Source organism: Lepisosteus oculatus, chromosome 5 (genome assembly GCF_040954835.1).
Source record: "Lepisosteus oculatus isolate fLepOcu1 chromosome 5, fLepOcu1.hap2, whole genome shotgun sequence".
Classification (NCBI taxonomy): domain Eukaryota; kingdom Metazoa; phylum Chordata; class Actinopteri; order Semionotiformes; family Lepisosteidae; genus Lepisosteus; species Lepisosteus oculatus.
In genome coordinates, this window is record NC_090700.1 from 57,097,640 (window position 1) to 57,118,630 (window position 20,991).

The 20,991-nt window shown below is 41.3% G+C and overlaps 1 long non-coding RNA gene and 1 other non-coding gene across 2 annotated transcripts; one reads left to right on the plus strand and one right to left on the minus strand.

Moving 5' to 3' along the window:
• Window positions 1-10,255: 10,255 nt before the first annotated feature.
• Window positions 10,256-12,518, plus strand: LOC107076930 (uncharacterized). The gene is made up of 3 exons (XR_001478057.2): window positions 10,256-10,492; window positions 10,859-10,947; window positions 11,499-12,518. It is a non-coding gene; the product is annotated as an uncharacterized lncRNA (long non-coding RNA).
• A 7,840-nt stretch (window positions 12,519-20,358) lies between these two features.
• trnaq-uug (transfer RNA glutamine (anticodon UUG)) lies at window positions 20,359-20,430 on the minus strand. Its single transcript has one exon. It is a non-coding gene; the product is annotated as a tRNA-Gln (tRNA).
• Between the last annotated feature and the right edge of the window lie 561 nt (window positions 20,431-20,991).

The following is a 20,991-nucleotide window of genomic DNA, read 5'->3' on the forward strand; positions in this document are numbered from 1 at the left end:
GCACACAATATTATTCAAGACAGCTTACAGGAGTTCATCAGAGCTTGCTCCAAGAAGTATCCCAATTTCGTAGATAATGGTTATGCAAAGTGATGTACAGATAAATAGGGTATGAGCAGGCAGGAGAAGACAGTGTATTAAAAGAGATAAGCGAGTGGAGAAGGGTGGGGAAAGAGTGATACGTGCTCATTTGAACATGCCTGCAGCAGCAGGGAGCAACTGGAAAGTCCAAAGTAGAAGCAGAGAGATCACAAGGCAGGCAGCAGAACTCTGGATGACTAGAGAGGGGATGTTGAAGCAAAGGGGCCTCCTTACAGAGATTGAAAAGAGATGAAGAGTAACTGTGGCCTAAAGTACTTATAATAAAATACCATAATTAGCGATGATTGCAGGTTGTTAAGCACAGGAGAGAGTGGATGGACCCAGATATTGTTTTCAGTGCTTACTCTTCCCATTGTATGTCTTTTCAGCAAGTACAAAATTGGCTTTTAAGAAATCTGTGTAGCTGTATAGACATAGACCTCTAACTCATTTAGAAGTATAAAACCAGGACTATTTTTGCTTCCTTTTGAAATAATATCTCAGAGCAGAGCAGGGAGGTAAAACTGGGTTTATTTCCAAAGAAAGATTGCGGTTTTATTTTTATGATGGAACTACATCTAACATCTAGTTAGGTGATAAAGAATTATCACAGAATCCTTTTGAAGTCATAACGTGATACTAGATATTTAGCATATGAGTAAGTCACAATCATTGAGGGAAAAACAGTTTATTTTATCTTTGGCAGCAATTTGCTTCCAGAGGCCAGATTCAAGCTGGCTGCCTTCCAGTAACCTCTAACATTGATAGAGGGCTCTAAAAACTGCACCGATTTAGTCATGCAAAATCCCACTGTCCGGGACCAGTAGGTGGAAAGTTAGGAGCCAGTGTGGGGTGGGTGTAAGGGTCGAGAGAGAGAGAGAGTCCCGTAACCGAAGTCCAAGTCGTTAGGCAGGTCAGTGGTCAGTAGGAGGGCCAAGATCTGAAATCCAAGGAGTAATATCCAATAACCAGAAGGTTATTGAAAGGCGAGAAAGGTGTGGCTGAGGCGAGCAGAACTCGATAGTGAGCCTGGAGAGGCGTGGAAGAAAGGCGTCAGTAGAGAGAAGGGGGGGAAAGTGGCTGGATAAGAGGTGGATGTGGTGAGCAGAGCGCGCTGGAGTGTGGCGGCGAGTGGTTGCGTGGAGACTCTGACACACTCCACCTCCTGACGTGGATGATCAGGTTTTTCTGCATTACGGCAATCTGTACTGATATATCTTTTGTGCTTCGTACTGATACTGTGCCCTCCAAAAGTATTCCAACAGCAGAGAAAAAAATAATTTACGGTCAGACTATTTGGATTTGTGATAATGATATGTATAGAAGTAATATGAATGATAAGTGCAATACAATATACAGGTATGTTTTATTTTTGGGTAAGTCCTTGATTTGTTTGATTACATTAGAATACTTTAATTTTGTTGTTCCACTTCTTTTGCAGGGCTTTTTGTAGTGGGTAGTGTTTTGTGCCACATTTGTTACTAAAACTGCAAGAGAAATATTTTATAAAATGCTAAAATAATAGCAATAATAGTTTTCCAAATCAAAAAACAAATATATAATCTGTTCAGACCCAATATTACTCCATCCCAGCCTTTTAAATAATATTCCATGGAGAGAAGAATGACTTGGTTAAACACCGGCAAGATGTATTTTTTTCTTTTGTTTGGTGTTTGATATTTTTTTGATGAACAATTGGACGTTTATGTAAGGCAGTAGCCATATCACCCTGCAACTCACAGCTGGCAGCCCACTAAAGCTCAGCAGGTGTGAGCCTGGCCAGTACCTGGATGGGACACCTCCTGGGAAAGCTAAGGCTGCTGCTGGAAGAGGTGTTAGTGGGGCCAGCAGGGGGTGCTCACCCTGTGGTCCATGTGGGTCCTAATGCCCCATTATAGTAACAGGGACACTATACTGTAAGAAAGTGCTGTCCCTCAGATGAGACATAAATATGAGGTCCTGACTCTCTGTGGTCATTAAAAATTCACAGAGATTTTTAATTTTTAATCACCCAGGTTGTTTCTTGAAAAGAGTAGGGGTGTAACCCCAGCATCCTGGCCAAATTTCCCATTGGCCCTTACCAATCTTGGCATCCTAATAACCCCATCTATGAATTGGCTTCATCACTCTGTTCTCCTCCCCACTGAGAGCTGGTGTGTGGTGAGCGTTCTGGCGCACTATGGTGACCATCACATCATCCAGGTGGATGCTGCACATTGGTGGTGGTGGAGGGGAGTTCCCATACCTGTAAGTGCTTTGAGTTGGGTGTCCAGAAAAGAGCTATATAACTGTAAGAAATTATTATTATAATTAAAGATATAAAATTATTCAAAACATTTCCACTTTGTACACTAGATGTCAGTGTTTTACAATATATGTTGTTTTTACTGCCTTGAAAATGCTGTGGAGGCTTTATTGAGGATATTTTTGAAAGATGTGATACAGCTTTACAAAGATGCAAAGATCCTGTTATTGTCTTAGAAACTCATCTGAAAAGCATAATAAAGAAGATAGTAACATCTTATAAAAAAATTCAAGTAGGGAGCTGCATCATCATGTGTAGGCTGCAAAGGAACAAGTAAAGGTTTAAGGGAACAAGTAATAGGTTTATTCCATCCTGAAAAGAGAAGAAAGAAAACACAACGTTTCGGCTGTGGAGCCTTCTTCAGGTGTGAGAGAGACAGGGCAGACAGCAAAGGTAATGTACTGCAGCATAGGAGAACAAAAGCTGGGAGAGAGGAGGAGCGAGAGGTGGGAGCAGGGGACAGAAAGAGGCCAATTAGGAAGTGTGAAGTCAGGATAGGTGTAGAGAGGTGTGAAATGAAACCTACAATGAATTGAGAGAATTTAGAAGAAAATGAGTCTGTCGTTGAGAGATGGGGAAAGGTGTGATCCTAGCTGCAGGATCATTTTAGTTTCTGTAGTCTTTCTGATGTGGGAGTTAGGAAAAACAGCTTTGAGAACACAGACGGAGAGATTAGTGTGATCATGGCCGTCAGAGCTGAAATGAGAGACAATGGGCTTGGAGAGATCTTTAATCTTCACAGCCCGAACATGTTCTCTGAAGTGGTCTCCGAGTCTCCTTCCTGTTTCTCCAATGTAGATGGCTGGGCATTTACTGCAAGAGATACAGTAAATAAGGTTGCCTGAGGTACAAGACTCCATCTGGGTGATCCGGAGTTGTCCTGAGGGGCCTTGGATGAGTGTGGTGTTAGATGTGTACTTGCAGGTGATACAGCGAGCTCTGTTGCAAGGGAAAGTGCCTGGTGTGGATGGTTGCTGAGGGCGGTCAAGGGAGCTGTGAACAAGAAGGTTACGCAGATTAAGTGGTTGGCGATATGAGATGATGGGGTGGTCAGAAAAGAGGGCCCCAATGGAGGGATCATCCTGTAGGATGGAAAGTTGTCGTGAATAGTCCTGGGGATAGGAAGTGTGTTGGGGTGGTAGGGAAGCACCAAAGGAATGAAATTGTTACGGCAGGAGCTCCTGCTCAAGTTGATGGTCCGAGGGGTGTTTTTGGCCCAGACAAGGCCCCTGTCAATAACACTGCTGGGGTATCCTCTGTTGATGGAAAAGGAGTACATTTTGAGGGCTTGTTTCTGGAAAACTGTGAAAAAAGGAGAGAGTTTTTAGTGTTTGGGGTGAAATGAGCTATACAGGAGATAGCTGTGTGAATCCGTGGGTTTGTGCTAGACTGAAGTGCAGAGTCGGGGGTAGTTGATGGAAAAGTTGATGTCTAGAAATGGAAGAGTAGTGGAAGATATGTTAACTGTATATTTGAGGGACGGGTGGAAGTTGGTGAAAGATTTATTCTTCTGGTGAAAGAGATTTCTTCTCTTTTCAGCATGAAATAAACCTTTACTTGTTCCTTTGAATTCTATTAAGAAAGTGCTGTTTGGTTAAAATAGGTTATAAAAACCATTTAGCTTTAATGTCAAATTGATCATTTTAAAATTAATTGACTTAATATCTCCAGATTTGTTTTAAGACACATGTGAATTCAAGTCACTTTTGATGTGAACAGTAAGGGTTGTATTAACTCCTCCCAACAGAAAAACAGATATGTTTTGGAGCATATAACCACAAACTTCCCTGGGGTTTAGTGCTTTTATATGCACATGCTAAAAAGGCTGCTCAAGTTTTAGCACATTCCATTTTCAAAACAATCAGAGAGGGTTGTTTGGAAACACTTGGATTGGTTTCAATCAATATCCTGAAATGAAATTAGAAAGAAAATAATTACTCAGGTTATCATTTATAAGTTCTTTCTTATGACAAAAAATGATATCTGTTCTTGAGCTTTTAATTCATAGTCTGGTTAAAACACTTATGAACACAACTCATATGTACTATCAAACTGAGCAAATACTCCATATGCTCTATCTCTCATTTAAGATACATTTTCTCTAAGGCAGTCTTAGGTCAGATACACAGTATATTGTAATGAACGCGAGTTTCGGTACGGAATGGAGCAGGCATGAGACTCAGGGAATGAGGTTGAACAACAGATTTATTAACTCGAATCAGGGAAAGGTACACACACAGAGACTTGGGTTACAGCGCTGCACCTACACTAACACACACAGGGATTAATCTCCCAGCCTCTGCCCCACTATATACAGTCCCGAAGTCCCGTCCCCCGTGCAGTTCTCAGCTAAATAAATAATAAATAAATAATATTTATAATGGCATTATAAATAGGGCTGTTGCTCTGTTAATAAACAGCTTTCAGACCCACCTCAATGATGCTGCACTGCATTCCATGAGATTTTATTAGTCTCTGTCAATCATTAGCACCTTAATTCCTGGGAAGAATGAGCATATTGATCTGAATTAGTGAATTATTGCCTCAATTACGTAAGCACGTGCTCACTTAGGACGAAAACCAGTTTGTCCTCCCAGCACAACTGGAGCAGTGATGTTGATCAGCTGCTCACAAGAGGGCAGTTTAAATCAAGAGTTATTGCACGACTATGGCCGTGTTAAAGCATAGTGGTTGATTCAAATATACACTGTAAGGTTCAGAGTCTTTTGCCAGTAGACCCCCCCCCCCAGGTAACCTCCTCCTCTTCAGCTTGATGTGACTATTGCTTCATGTTGAAAGCTCTGGGGTACCTCCAGAAAGTTCTTATTAGTATGCTTATATTATTTTTTAAAAAGCTCTGAGTTGCTGTAGTCTTATGGATAGCAAGTGATTACAACAGAACACAATAGCCCAGGAACATATGAAAAGTGTCGAACCAGAGGAGGCAGCAGTGAGCTTCGGTTTGCTTGTAGAATCTGGCTGTCAGATACGTTATCATACCAAGGACATCATCCCACTCTTTCCTGAAAGTTTCCAGGGAATCGTTGTAAACACTATGACTTAGTAGCTTGTCACAGACATTCACAATCTTATTTGTAATGAAGCACACTGAAGGTTCAATCCTATGAGCACACCGTTTTAATTTCAGCTTGCGTGTTCAGATTCTTGTTTTGCTTATACTCCTGCATGGGTTGACTTTGTCGAGAACTTCAGGATCAGGAAACATGGCTTCAGGGAAGCAGAAGTCCAAAGGGTGTTTTTTTCTTACAAATGAATACTGCACCATAGAAATCCTGAATATCAATACATTCCTAATCATTACCAGACGTCATGAGAGAGTAATAAATATATTTTCATATTAGAAGGAATATCACAATACCTGTGGCCTAAGAAGCATTGTCACGATTGCAGTCCCTCCTCCTTAAGGACGTTCCAGCTCTTTTCAGTTCGGACCTAATTCTGTGCACCTGCCCCTTGTTCCAGCTTCCTTCCCGTCCCTCTTAAAAGCCAGCCACTCAATTAGTTCCGGGCTCTGCATCTCATTCCCATATCATGCGAGCCCGGGTCCTGATGTGTCTGGCTCCGTCATGTTTTTAAGTCTCTGTTCCTGTTCCTATTCCTGTTCCCCCCGCCGGTTTCCGACCCGGTTCCTGGTTTTAACCCGTCTGTTCCTGATGGACCGCCTGGCTTTAAACTTTGCCTGTTTTTTGGATTCCCCGTCTGGATTACTTTTGGATTGTTTGCCTCGGGCCACACCTCCCCCGTACCACTGCGCACCATGGACACGCCCCCCTGTCCTCATTCCGTCTCCTGCATTACTTTTTCCCCAGAGCTTCCTCACTTTTTCCTGGATTGTGTCGTCCGCATAGGGTCCGGAAAGAACACTTCCGTTACAAGCATAATTCTTCCAGTAAGAGCTGTTTGTATTTTCCTCAGAGAACGAGCAAAGGTGAGCAGGATTAATCTTTCCAGTTACTTGCAAGATAGCAGAAGGGAGATTAGACAATGAGTGATCAGCAGGTGAAGTGTAACCGAGGGCTTAATCTTTTCCTCACCGGGAGGGCGTGTTTGTCTAAAGGACAACCAAATATTTCTGAGACGCTGTCAATCAGTTAACATGGACAGATGCCTTCCATGCAAGTCAAAAACAAAGTACTCGTGGGAAAAAAGAGAGGCCTGGAATGAGTCAAGGGATAAATGAAAAGTGCAGTATGTCTCAATCAGAGGGCTGTGAGTGACTGGATCTAATGCATGTCAAGTGAAATGACTGTAAGTAGTTTTCATAACAGATGACAAGATATAGCCCTCACTGAGGATTATGGTAGGACAATATCATGATACATAAGCAGAACTCCAGCACGGGGAGTTCCTGAGAGAAAGAGAATAAAGCTCTTTAGCATCATGACTTACAGCCAGTATGATGCATTAGCATATAGTGTTACTCACTCACAACTTTGATCACAGTAGATAAGCACACAGGAAGTCAGAGAAGTGTTAAAATCTAACATGCCAGGTTGAAGACCTCTTTCAGATCCTATTATAACCTTTTTATCTTCATTTTTTTGCTCTATATTGTTATCATTTTCTGGATGGTGTCATCAACCACAGCCTTCTGCTTACTTTATCACTCCATATCACATCTTTCCTGTTTCTCCGTGGTCCATTCAATTTCAGTGATATCCCCACAGTGCAACAGCTAGCCACAATCCAATCCAGCGGTAGAAATATAGCTGTTGAAATGGACTTAAGTACCAAGAAAACCATCACTGATACAGACGTTTCAACAGAACTGAACAGATTGTTTCTAGAAAGGATAAAGCCACATTTATTATTTTTTATATAAACTAAATTCCACCCTATGAAATGTGTTGTAGGTCATAAAGCTACACAAATCTCTTTGTTTCAAAGTTGTTTTTATTGATTTTCTTTGTTCTGTTTATCTTATGATCCATCACTTGGTGTAAATGGATTTCGACAGTCAAGTCGGGCCCCTTCTTACAAGAGCTGTGTCATTTCTCAGACTGACAGCCTCACCGCTTTAAGAAGAAACACCTATTAACATTGGCGACGCCTTGAAACGTAAACTCCTGTGAAAATGACCATGTTCAACAATTTCTCCTTGCAGATATGTATAATATTGTCACAGCAAACGCGTGGCTTGTGATAAGAGGAAGTATGCATGGTACACGATGGTAACCATGGCGCAGTGGTTAGCATTGTAGCCTGGGGCCCAGGGATCAATTCCTGGGGTGTTATCTGCAAGGCGTTTGTATGTCATACTGGTAGATTAATTGACTTCTAAGAAGATTGTCACTAGTATGAGTGTCTGTGTCTGGTTGTGTGTCCTGGGATGGATTGGCGTCCTGTCCAGGGTGTATCCTGCCTTGCACCTGTTGCTTGCTGGGATAGGCTCCAGCTCCCCTGCGACCCTGTATTTTTAAAGTGGTTAGAACCCAGAGAAACCCATATGAGAACAGGAAGAACATGCATACTCCACACAGAAGGCACACCCCAAATCAAACCCAGACCCCAACACCGAGGCCTCAGTACTAATCGCCGTTCCACCGTGCCAAATAAAATGTCATTTTTAATAGAGAAAAGTATTACATCTTGAAAGATACAGTTGCGAATCCTTTCATTGTCCATCACAGCAAATGCTTGAAGCACTTTGAGATGATTCCCGGAGACAAGGTCTGTAATAAAACCAATGTGGCATAAACAAAAGGCACAATCTCATTAATAAATCACAAACGAAGACACGACTGAGCGTGTGAAAAACATAAAGCGTAAAAATTAATGCCCCTGCTCAAATGCCATGAAGACCAATGGAGCTCAGAGGAAAGAGCATTTCTACAGATATAAAACTGGTCCCGTAACTGGACTTTGTCAGTTGGTAATGTTCAGCATACGGCCCTTTGTTTCACAGGTCTTTGATTTATACCAGTGGGCCAATTTTGGGGATTTTATTTTCCAAGGTAAAATTAAAGAGACAAGGAGAATGAAAATGGACTCTAAACTCTTTACACACAAAAAGTTATTCAAGTGATGAAGGCATCATTACTGCCGAAAACAGGCAGACAGCTTTGAGCTTTTGTGAAGATGTTTTTTGCTACAGTATTTGTGTTTTATTGATTCTTGCTACTTCTGCGTGGAAAATTAGATATTTGCTCTGCTTACTATTAAACAAGTAATCATGTCACAGACCATACTCAAAAAAAGTATTTGCCTTTTCTAGTACTTTTCTGTATTCCCAATATATTTCCAAACCGGAAACCTTTGCTTTTACTGGAAAACAACATGGTTAAAATGCCTTCAATTAAAATATTATAATTAGCAATGAATCTCTTAAGCAGCACAGTAGCACTTATTCAGACAGCTAAACAACAGCAATAAAAATACTCTCTAGACTATAAAAGGCTTTTAAATACAATCATCTCAAAGCACTTTGAACAAAACAGGACGTAGAATAAAAATTAAATCAAAATTACAAACCTGCACATTGAAGAACAATCAAACACAGAAGCATCAAAGAATGAAAGCGCATCTGTAAACTTGCTGCTGTTGTCTCCAGAACATGCACGGAGCTTTGGTTTTGGCTGAAAAACAAAGTATATCTCCAAGCATGTCAGTACTGTAAATCTATTGAATTAAAGTAGAGCTAAAACGTTCAAAACAATTTGAACAGCACATCAACAATCATTTGAATTGGAAATGTTGTTTGAAGGAAAGGTCAGTTCTCAACAGTTATATCTTGGGCTCATGGAGGACACAATAGGTGGACAGAGTTGTTTTCTTTGATTTGTTATTTTGTTTTAATCAGTGATAGTCCAGAACAATACTTACAGACTACGGGACCGTTGACTTGAATTACAAACTAATCAGGTCGGCAGTAGCTTCTCTCTCAGCAAAGGTTACCTGATAATAAAAGTTAATGCAATGCAAGAAGACAAAAGAATGCATTTTACCTTAATAGGGCTTAAAATGTTTTGTGATCTAAACACTCAAAATTACATTTTTATGTCATCTTCAAACCAGCAGATAAGAAACCTTTGTTCTATAATTTATATAGATGCCTGTACTGGTTACATGATGAAACCTGTTCACTTTCATGGTCAGTGTTCAAAATGTTAATGAATTCCCTTGGAACTATGCCTGTGTTGTATTTCTGGGATCCTGTCATCTGCAATCTGTTATTCTGCATAGAGAATTATGAATGTATGGAAGAGATTACCTACATATACTGTGCAGGTACAAACACTAAGGTCTTTTCAAATTATATGCTTGATGCTACAATGGAATAGCTTAGTCGTGTGTAGGCAAATGCTAGCTCTTATACAGTAGGATAAATGGCCTGCACTTGCATTTACATTTACTTATGTTCTAATAAGGGTGTTTACAATACTGTAAGTAAACTAGGAAGATCCTAAAGATGGGAATGCCATTGTTTGCTTCAAATACAGCCCAGAGCAAGAGGGCTCCCGTCTGTAGTAGGACCAAGTACCGGTCTTAAAGATGGCTGACCCTGAGCAGTCGTGACCGAACAATGAGGTTCACAGAGCGAATTTGGCATGGAAAGACACCAGCTGTACCTTATCTCCAGCTCATGGGTACAGACCCATTGGCATTTCGTGGAAATGGGTGGCTAAGGTGCAATGCCCGTCCGGACATTCAAGATGGGCACTGACCTCTGCAGTGAGAATGCACGCTGCAGTGAAGGAAAGATGAGGCAAAGTATGTGAAACATTCTGCCACCGCAGACCAACTCAGCCTGTTCCTGACAATTCTGCACAAAACCGCCCGTGGCCACTGAGCACCTGCTGGAGAGTGAGCTCACAAGTAGTGTATAGTTCAGCATAGCAAAGTTTCAGAAAGGGATTCCCGGAAAACCAAAGGCTACAGAAGAAAACCTCATTTCCTGTCCTGAGGTTTGTGCACTCTCCTCTTCTTGAACCTCACAGAGCGTCTTAAATAATGTTTGATCTTATGCACCGATTTAAAAGTTTATTTCTGCTGACGACCCTCTGCAACCCCGGGGTGTTGTTCACTGCTGCAGAAACAAGATGCCTTTAGACGACACCTGGGAATCCGGTGGCCACTGAGACTCAGGTTTGGAAATGGGTTTTTGTTTTTTACCGTTTTCACCAACAGTCCCGGGAAAAAAAATAAGCATTTTTAGAATTTCAATCAACGGCAGTAAATTTCTTCTGGCAGCTAAACAAATTTTCATTTTAAGTGACAGCTCAGAGGATTAAAAGCCAGAAAATCAGAATACCTGCGAGGCAATAGTATGAATCTTTCAAAGAACCAGAAAGCCAGGAAACTTTAATTTGCTCTGTTTATTGGTTTCCTCTATTTCAATATTAAGTTTTATTGGTTTGCATAATTCATTTTACTGTGCTGTTTTATGTACAGTTCTTAATTATACAACATTACTCATCCCAAGGCTAATTCACTTACTTTTTTCATTGTAAGCCTACTCCATATGCAGAGCATTACAATGCACTGAGGTCCACTACTGAAGGCATTCTTTGATGATGAAGTACAAAGGTTGCTGTTCAAAGGTTTGTGTTATTTAGACTAAAGAACATATTTTGATTCACTAAATTAATTTCAGATTACGTCTTACAGTACCCCCGATTAGTCTTGATCTGCAACAGTAAGAAATATCTCTGTGTTCTGCCTGGAAAGAAGATGAAGTAGCCTGTCATGAGTACACAGAACTTAGAGGTAGCACATTTCAAATGGCAGCTGAATTCATTTTTAATGTCTAGTTTCCTTAATTGGATAAACTGGATTGTCTAAGAACATATAGTTTCAAATGGTTACTTGGCCATCTAAGCTCTTTCACAATCGTCATCCCTCCTCTTAAGCACGCTCTGACCCTTTCGTATTTTAGTTTATTACGTGCACCTGCCCCCTGTTATTAATTAAGCCTGGCGCTCCCACTATGCCTCATTCAGCATTGGAAGATGGATGCCAAGAAGCCTGCCTACCAGCAGAGACCCAATGGCATAGGCTCCATCACGGCGTCCTAACCATTTGGGTCCGGGGCTCGGAGCACCTGGCCGCCTTATCCTGTTTTTATCTTCCTGGTTCCCTGTTCCTGTTCTAGATCCCATTCCTGATTTTAACCTTGTCCGTCTTGGATGGATCTCCCGGCTCCTGGACCTTGGATTGTGCCCCGGATTTCCCTCTTGGACTGTTTGGACTCGTTTGCCTACGCCACGCCCCCCCGAGCACCAGATCACCGTCGTCACGCCCCCCTGTCTGTCCTCCCGTCCTGAACCTCACCCTGTTTTCCCTGTTGTCCTTCTCCACTTACTTCCGGATTATACCGTCTGCATAGGGTCCTGAACTACGCTTCATGTAGCTCATCCACATGGGCTCATCGTACAGGCTCATCTGAGAGCTAGGACATGATCCAAGGTTCTCAGCCAGGCATGGCTTGAAAGACACCAGGACCCATGGCTGGGCAGCTTGTTCCAGACTCCCACAACTCTCTGAGTAAAGAAGTGCTTCTTGTTCTTGGTTTTAAATGCACTATCACATTGTAGTGGCCACCTGAGTGCTCTGGCTTGTATTTCAGTTTTCAAATGAAGGGGTCTGCTGGGATTACTTTATCAATGCCTTTGAAGATTTTGAATCCTAATATCACTGACAACATCTCTGGTACAACATCCAAAAAACATTAAACAAAAACACCAGCATTCCTGATTCAATTTTTTGGAAGTGTGATCATAGACAGTGTGGTAATTTTTTTATATGTTTAGTGATTTGTGATTGTAATTGAGCTCCTTGACAAGTCTTTGAATCTGCTGGTCTGAACGATGTGTTATGTGTTAAAGATGAGCATGCTGATTAAGCATTGTTTCAGATGAGATGTCCCCAACCTTGAGCCTGAAAAATCCCAGTCCTTTAAAATCACAATCAACTCAACTAATTAATCAGTACTGGATACAAATTAAAAGAATAAAAGACAAATTAAAGGACCATCATTTTGCTGGGACACAAACCAGAAGCTGCTTCTGATCAGTGTGAATAAATGTGGAAACACCTCCTTCAGAGAACGAGCTTTGCACAGCTTCTTGTCCAGTGTGCTATGTGATACTTAGTGCAATACACTTCAAAACCAGTGGAGGCTTCAAAACTCACTGTTACACATTTTACAAAGTAGTTTAATCTTATTTGTCCTGGTGCAATGCATTTTGTGTTTCAGAATTTAAACATTAAACAACGTACTTAAAATGTATAGGCAAGTTTAACATTGCGAACGCTTAGCCTTTTTGTGCAATTGTTTTCCTTGTGACAGCACAACGCCATCTTAAGTATAGATAGATAGATACTTTATTGATCCCGTGAGGGAAATTGCAGTGCAACAGCAGCTTAACACAGACAACACAGCCACAGTGTAACAAATGATACAATAATAATGATAGTACAATACATACAATACAATCAGTACAGTGAGGGGTGCACTAAAAGAGTTACTCACAGTCCGGACACACAAAGAACAAACTAGAACAGAACAGTACGCAGAAAAATCGTATCACACATATGAATATAAATATAGATGTAAATATAGATATAAATATAAATATAAATGTATTGCACAGGTCCCTGGCATATATTGCACAAAAAACGGTTGTAAACGGGAAAAGAAAAGAAAGAGAACAGATGTAGCAGTAGATGTGTAGATGCGTTCAGTCCAGAAACAGGTCACTGTCAATGTTGCCTCTGCCCAGACGCAAGGTGGATGCGTTGTACAGTCTTATGGCAGAAGGCAAGAATGACCTCCTGTTGCACTCCCTGTCACACCGTGGATGGATCAGTCTATTGCTGAACGTGCTCTTCATTTCTACAAGCATGTCATGGAGGGGATGGGAGACGTTGTCCATGATGGCCTCTAGTTTGGACACCATTCTCCTCTCAGCCACTACCTCCAAGGGGTCCAGACCCAATGACAGAGCTTGCTCTCCTGATGAGCTTCTTCAGCCTTTTAGAATCCACTGCTCTAATCCCAGGGCCCCAGCATACCACTGCGTAGAAAATGGAACTCGCTACCACCGACTGATAGAACATATGAAGCATCTTACCACATACATTGAAGGACCTGAGCCTCCTCAAGAAGTAAAGTCATCTCTGTCCCTTCTTATAGATGGCCTCGATGTTTTTAGACCATTCCAGTCTATCGTCGATGTGCACTCCCAGGTAAATGAATACCAGATATGGTATTCCATATCTCTATATAGATTCTATATCTCTATATTCTATACTCTATATCTCCATACCAGATATAGAGAAGTATGTATGTAGGCTCAATGTCATTCAGCGAAGAAAAGCAAGCATTATCAGTTTTGAAGAGTTTATGTAGAAATTTGTCTAAGTTTGCATATCTGGTATTCAGTAACGTATACAGTATACTGCAAAGGAACAAGTTATAGGTTTATTCCTTGTTCCTCTGCAGCCTACGCATGCAGCTCCCCACCTGAACTACTTCAAGTTATATACTGTATTTTAATCTGAGGACTCAGAATGTTTGGAGGGAGAGAGGGTGGGGATTGAGTTAAGCTATTTAGGCATAAGCATGACAGAGAAACCTACCATGGGCTAGTACAATAAAGAAGAATTATTAGCAATCAGATCTGTTTAGGTTTTGCTTTAATAATGTAGTCTACAGACTCTTAGTTTAAATTCCCCTTCATTTAAATAAAATGAAATATTTATCAATCTGAACAGCTTCAATCTGAGAAAATATCTATATTTAAAATGTGGATTAACAGGGTTCCAAATGTTGCACTGAGCAGAGATGACTTAAGGATGTAAGAAGCTCTGATTTATAGCAATTAATATAATCAGAACATAAAGATTCAAGAGAGGAAACAAAGGGTTTCAACACTCAGAACATACAATTATAGTAAAATCTCAACGCATGCTAATGGTTACCATGCAAAATTAATAAAAATAGAAATTAAAGTTAATATTAGAACTTCAAATACCAAGATGTCCCTGGGCTGGGCAGCTTAATGGATCATCTTATTCATCTTTACAACAGAGGGAATTACAAACTACTTAAGGACATGGGGAAAAAGTGATTGTGGTGAGTTTTTAATTCAAAACTGTGATGCAGAAATGTTTCCTGTGTGAATGTACAGAAAAAAAAACGTTTTATTTTTGTAAAGGTAGCTGATTCCAGATTAAATACTGTTATTAATGCCGAAACACAGTCCATAACCTACAGAATGAAAGTGTATCCTCTATTGCTTGTGTTTGACATTGAATTATTTTCATGTATTCGTCATCATCTGCCCTGGTTGGTTCGATTAACGTTTTGAAATCATCTAAACTTTGCTTCAACCCCATATCTCAAACAGGCAAAGAGGCACAATCCAAGTGCAGATTGAGAGCTAGGATCCAGAGATCATGAGTTTGAATCCAGGGTTATGACATTTAACCAACTGACAGCACACAACTGGTCAATGTCACGGCCCAGGGCTGAGCGGTAGGGCTGAGATGGGTTGGCCTGAGCTTTCTCGCTTTTCTGACAATCACCTGACTCGGAAGTTTCCCAATCTTCTGAAACTCTCCTGTCAGGTGCTGTGGAGCCTGCAGCATTTCAGATATTGAATGTCTGGCCTGCCCTGCCCTTCCTCGTTCTCTGAGCAATACAGGAGTTATGACAGAAGGATGTAAGAAGGTGTAGCAAAATGGCAATTCGAAATAGAATGCATAAAAGTTCCTTCACACTGCACAGACAGCTTTATTATTGAAATTTAGGAATTCTAAACACAATAACATGTCCTTTCTTGTAAGGAATTTCAAATGAAACAGTGCAGTACAATATAAACAATATAAGTCAAACATCCTGACACATTTTTACAGGTGCACCACTGAAAGCATCCTAACCGGCTGCATCACTGCCTGGTATGGTAACTGCTCCGCCCGAGAGCTCAAGGCACTCCCGAGGGTGGTGAAAATAGCACAAAACACTACCAGCAGCGCTACTGAACGTCGAGGATATCTACTCTGTTAGATGCTTCAAGAAGGCCAGGTCTATCCTCTGGGACACCAGTCACCCTATCCTCAACTTGTTCTCTCTGCTTTCATCTGGAAATCAATACCGAAGTATACAGACCAAGACCAACAGGTTCCAGAACAGATTCTCCCCCCAGGAAGTAAGACTGCTAAACAGCCAACCACTGCAGACGCCTGCAGTTACCCCTTTGAACTGACAGCTGCACCGGTGCCCCCCTGTCATCCTGTCACTCTCAGGACACATACGAAGAGCGCTATATACCTCCTATCCTTGTGTTATTTTCACACAATCTGTTAATTATATTGTAAACTGCAATTGTGTCATTTATTGTATCCTATTTTTTTTCTTATAAATTCCCTTTGAAATGTTATCCCTATAAATTCCTGTCCTTCTACTCTTCTATCCCTCTTAACGAGCTCGCAGACAAAGCATTTCAAAGCACTGACAACACCGGTGTATTCTGAACTGTTCATGCATTGATAAATAAACCTTGAATGATTGATTGATATAAGCTTAATGTGTTAGCAAAGGGCTGTTAATCTGTTAATCTAGCTATCTACCTTATCTATATCTGTATACATACAGGATATAAACAAAAGGTTTAGCCTTAAACAGTATTCAGAGGGTATGTGATTGCATTACTTACAGTGTACCTGTCACCAAAATGAAATATTACGTTTAGAAGATTCTTGTGAAGTTCATTGTAATTCATAGGACATGGTATCTGTGTTCAGATAGACAGAGGGCACGAACGCCATCACAGGCTATAAAATGTCAAAGCGTAGGTGGCATTTGAGTAACTTTTATCTCCAGTTCATGAAGTCCCATCCAAGCTTCGTCAAACAGCAGGGTCATCAGGGAAGCTGCCACTGTTCTAGATAAGCCAGGCAGTATGGCCTTGCTTTGTCTGCTATATTGTCAAGTGATGACATTCGAAATAGCATCTTGAAGCCATCAGGTTGTCTCCTCTCTTGACAGTAAAATGACTGAAATAAAATAAAGATGAGCAAATTACATGGTAATGCTCATTCATCGCTTTAACTATTTCAGTGAACCATTATCTCCGTATCGCTGTGAAGCCGATGATTTTTGTCGTCACTGATTCAAGAGCTTTCTGAAGCCTAACACCGGAGTTTAAGGTAAATCATCCAAATCCATGTAGCTTTTAAATCCTCCGGCATTCTCAAGACTATTATAAAAATACCCCTTCTCCCATGTCAGCGAACAGGGATTGTTACACTGAAACCAGTGATTCCAGCAGTATAAGGTAATAATTTAACAAGCCATTCCATTTAAGTTTAATTCACTCAGTTCTGAAACTCACAAACTCTTCCTCCAATATGTGGCCTTGGGGTATCTGGATAGTGAATCACACAATAAAGATAGGACATTTTAATTGTAGGAAGGAGCTGTCCAAGGAAATTATCATCATGGGAAAAGGTCATTTTATTGTGTGTGACAATTGTGGCTTCTGGAAAAAACAAACCCTGACAAATATAAAAGATGGCAAGGTAATCCTTTCCAAAATCACCCCTTGCTGGCATGCAAGACTGCTAAATGATGGCTTAATTGTCAGGGCTGTGCTCAATGACGGGGGCACAAGCCGTCACACATCACCTTTACTTGAGAATCAGTCGCCCCTCAAGTGAAACATGCCAGGTCTGACTCTTGACAGCAGTGAGCTTTCCGTCAGGTTGAAATGTGGGCTTTTACCCAGGACAAACATGAGAGCGAGGAACGTGTAAATGAAACCATCAATTAATTCAGAAATCATAAACGTTTCTTCAAAAAGACTATTTCCGATGAGCAGCCACTGAACCCTTTGTATCTCCTGAAAGCCAGGAAGAACAGTTTGGATTTATATACAAATGAAATATTTCTCTCGGGAAATGTTTTGCGAGGCTTTATTGGATTATACCTTCCAAAGCAAAAGATGCAAAAGAGCATTTTTTTTCACAAATGGAATCAGAAAAAAATCTCGCCTCCTAATGTCAATGGTCTGTATTGTGAGCTCAGTCCTTGAACAGTTCAAAGCTATTGCATTAACAGGGTCCCTTAGAGTTATTTTGTGAGTAAAACCTACCAGGCTGCAGTCTGTTCTCCATAGATACTATAAAGTCTATTTTTCAAAGAGTTATGAAGCATTCCTGAGTTTACTTGCTCTTCATGCCTTGTTAAGGCCAAATGACAGGGAAAGGCAACGGGTTATTTTCCAGTGAGGAGAAGAAAACGTGGCATTTCTGAGCAGCATATTGTATCAGTTTCTACAAGCTAACAGTGTCCCTGGACATCATTGTTTATTGGATGTTAATATATCAATGTACACTAGATGCCTGTGGCATCTTGAATTTTTAAACTTTTCCCCTGATGTATGGATTCAAGGTAGAAGTGTTCCAGATACTTCAGCTGTTTTTCAGAGGAACTAATTAACACAGTGAAGGTGAAGAAAAGTTAAAGATCACCCTGTCAAAGAACATGCACAAAACAATTTGGGAATAAACATGCTAAGCACAAAGTGAGATATACTGAAGCCTACTTACCCAATTAAACATGCAGACCAATTTCACCTCAGGAAGATAAATTAGAAGTATAGAGGTCTACGGTTTGGGCCTTTTGGTCTGAATGAGTACTTTAGGATTTTGTTTTGTTTAACAAGGACACGTGTAGTGATAAATCAGAGGCTATGTGATTTGTGTGTTTGTTGCAGGGAGAGGAGAATCTCAAAACAGCAAAAAAAAATGGGAGCAGCTGAGTAAAACAGCTCTTTAGAATTGCCTCACCAGAAAAAGAATTAATGCAAATAAATACAGAAGGAACCTCTTGCGCACAGTGGTATCTGGGCTAGAGCTACCTCACTAGATTAGCAATTATCACTATTACGAATGACGCAAGTTAAATCTCTTCCTCGCTGGCCTTTCTTTCCTCGTGAAACATGGTCACTACTGCAAATCATCTTTTCAGACAAGAAAGAAAGACAGCAAGAAAGGCTGCATTGTAAAAGTGAATGAAACGTGATTTTCCTTTTCCCCCCTAATATACAAAAAAACAACTGAATTAATGCAATTATTAGTTTTGATACTGCCAGTCTTATTATTATGTTAGAAATGATCAGACAGCGGCCACTAAGCATGAACAGGATTCTTTTCACCTATTAAGATTTCATCTCCCCTTCATGACACTAGCGAGGTCCTGCCACCTCCCCCCGTCCACCCAGTCCCTTTCAGCCAGCCTTGCGTCAATGCGCGTCAGAAGACACAGCCATGATAAGACCTATACATCCCTATCCCAATATCCTTCAGACTTCAGCGCTGGTATTGTAAATTTCCTGCCAGCGGAGCGGGTCAACATCACAGCTTTAATTACTGATGTAACAGAGGTGTCAGTGAGGACATAAAGGCCTGCGGATCTGCCGCAACCTAAGACTGGCAGCAGGACGGATACAATACAGGGCTGAGTCACGCCACATGAGCTCCTGGGAGTCACTCTCAGCTATCACTTAGTGGACAGACGAGTAGATGTCACATCTTTCAGCGACTGATGAATTTAGTAGGGTGCCCTGGAAGATAGATCTTTTAGACATCTCCACAAAAACAGGAAAGATAAGGTCCCATTGTTCCACAGCCAAACAGAAGAATATGTTTCAAATGGAAACCAGGGCCCCCAGTTAAAATGAAGAATCTGGTGTGGGCTCAAGCAAAGACTGCTTTGCCCAGATCCCAGCAGTCTGATCTGGAAGCAAAGACTAATGTTTTATTAAAAACAAACGAGTAAAGGAGTCACAAATACAACAACAGACTGTTCTCTGGAGCTAAGCTCGGTGTGGAGCCTGAGGGCTTCTAATAAGTGAACAAACACAATTCAACTGTACCAGTTATTTCACACAGTGATGCACAAAATAACACAGCAATCAGCTCTAATGGACAACTATTTTACCCATGGATATCTAACAAAATCACATAAAATAAAATATTAAATAACAAAAATACAGACCAAAGAATCATGGAAAGTTTCAGTATGAAACATAACAGATTGTCAAAATGAAAACACCACAAAGTTAAAAGCAGTATGACCTTCCTGAACACTGATGCACAGACCGTATCAGCCTCTGGGTAGACTGCTGTGGGATGTTTCACCACTCTTCCTGTGCAGGTGCAGCCAGCAGGCAAAGGCTGGCTAGTCATGGTTGACGCTTGTTGATCAAAGGTCTCGATGGCATTGCTGAGTTGGGCCCACCTGTGTTCTTTTTGGATTCAGGTTAAGGTTAGGAGCAAAAGCTGATCATGGCAATATTGTTTTCCTGATACAATACCATTGTAATCCCAGCATTGGGAGATCTTATAATAATAATAATAATAATTGCTTACACTTATATAATATAGCGCTTTTCTGGACACTCCACTCAAAGCGCTTAACAGGTAATGGGGATCCCCTCTACCACCACCAGTGTGCAGGCCCACCTGGATGATGCGACGGCAGCCATAGTGCGCCAGAACGCTCCCCACACACCAGCTCTCAGTGGGGAGGAGAGCAGAGTAATGAAGCCAATTTATAGATGGGGATTATTAGGAGGCCATGATTGATAAGGGCCAATGGGAAATTTGGCCAGGACGCCGGGGTTACACCCCAATTTGTTTCGAGAAACACCCTGGGATTTTTAATGACCACAGAGAGTCAGGACCTCGGTTTTACGTCTCATCCGAAGGACAGAGCCTGTTTACAGTATAGTGTCCCCGTCACTATACTTGGGCATTAGGACCCACATGGACCGCAGGGTGAGCGCCCCCTGCTGGCCCCAATAACACCTCTTCCAGCAGCAACCTTAGTTTTTTCCCAGGAGGACTCCCATCCAGGTACTGACCAGGCTCACACCTGCAGAGCTCCAGTGGGGCTGCCTGCTGTGAGTTGCAGGGTGATATGGCTGCTGGCAAGAAGAATGCCCAGGTTCCACCGAGATTTGAACTCAGATCGCTGGAGTCAAAGCCCAGAGTGCTAACCATTACACCATGGAACCGCTGGCATGTGAAAAATGACTTTGCTTGATTGGTTTGCAGGAATAGAAATACTGTTGATTCAAGCAGTGAGTACCCTCAGTCTGTACCCAAGGCATTATTGTGGTAAGGACTGCACAACGCTCACCATGTGATGTCTCCACACACATTGTCACGGAATAAAACACTGCATCAATCTCAGATTCTCCCTGGCCCATAGAAGATTATTTAGTCTCTCAACTGTCAAGGTAATCTCCTTAAGGACCTTCGAAAAGACCTCTCCAAGCGCACGTCGATCGCTTTAATGAAAAACACCAACTATAGTCATTATTATAGTCATTATTGTGTTGAAGCTGCTTCGGCATGAAACTGACTATGCAAGTGGATTAGGTGGACCTGACAGTCTTTGATTAGCGTGGTGAGTCTCCCTCTTCTAGGACATGCCTTGCCCCTCAGAGAATTAGTTACCTGGTTTCTCTGGGCGAGGCTGCTGATAGCTAGAGAATATTTTGTTCTCCAGGCAACATCTCTCACAGATGGGCAGCAAGTCAATCATATCATGCCAGTCATAACAAACACTGAAC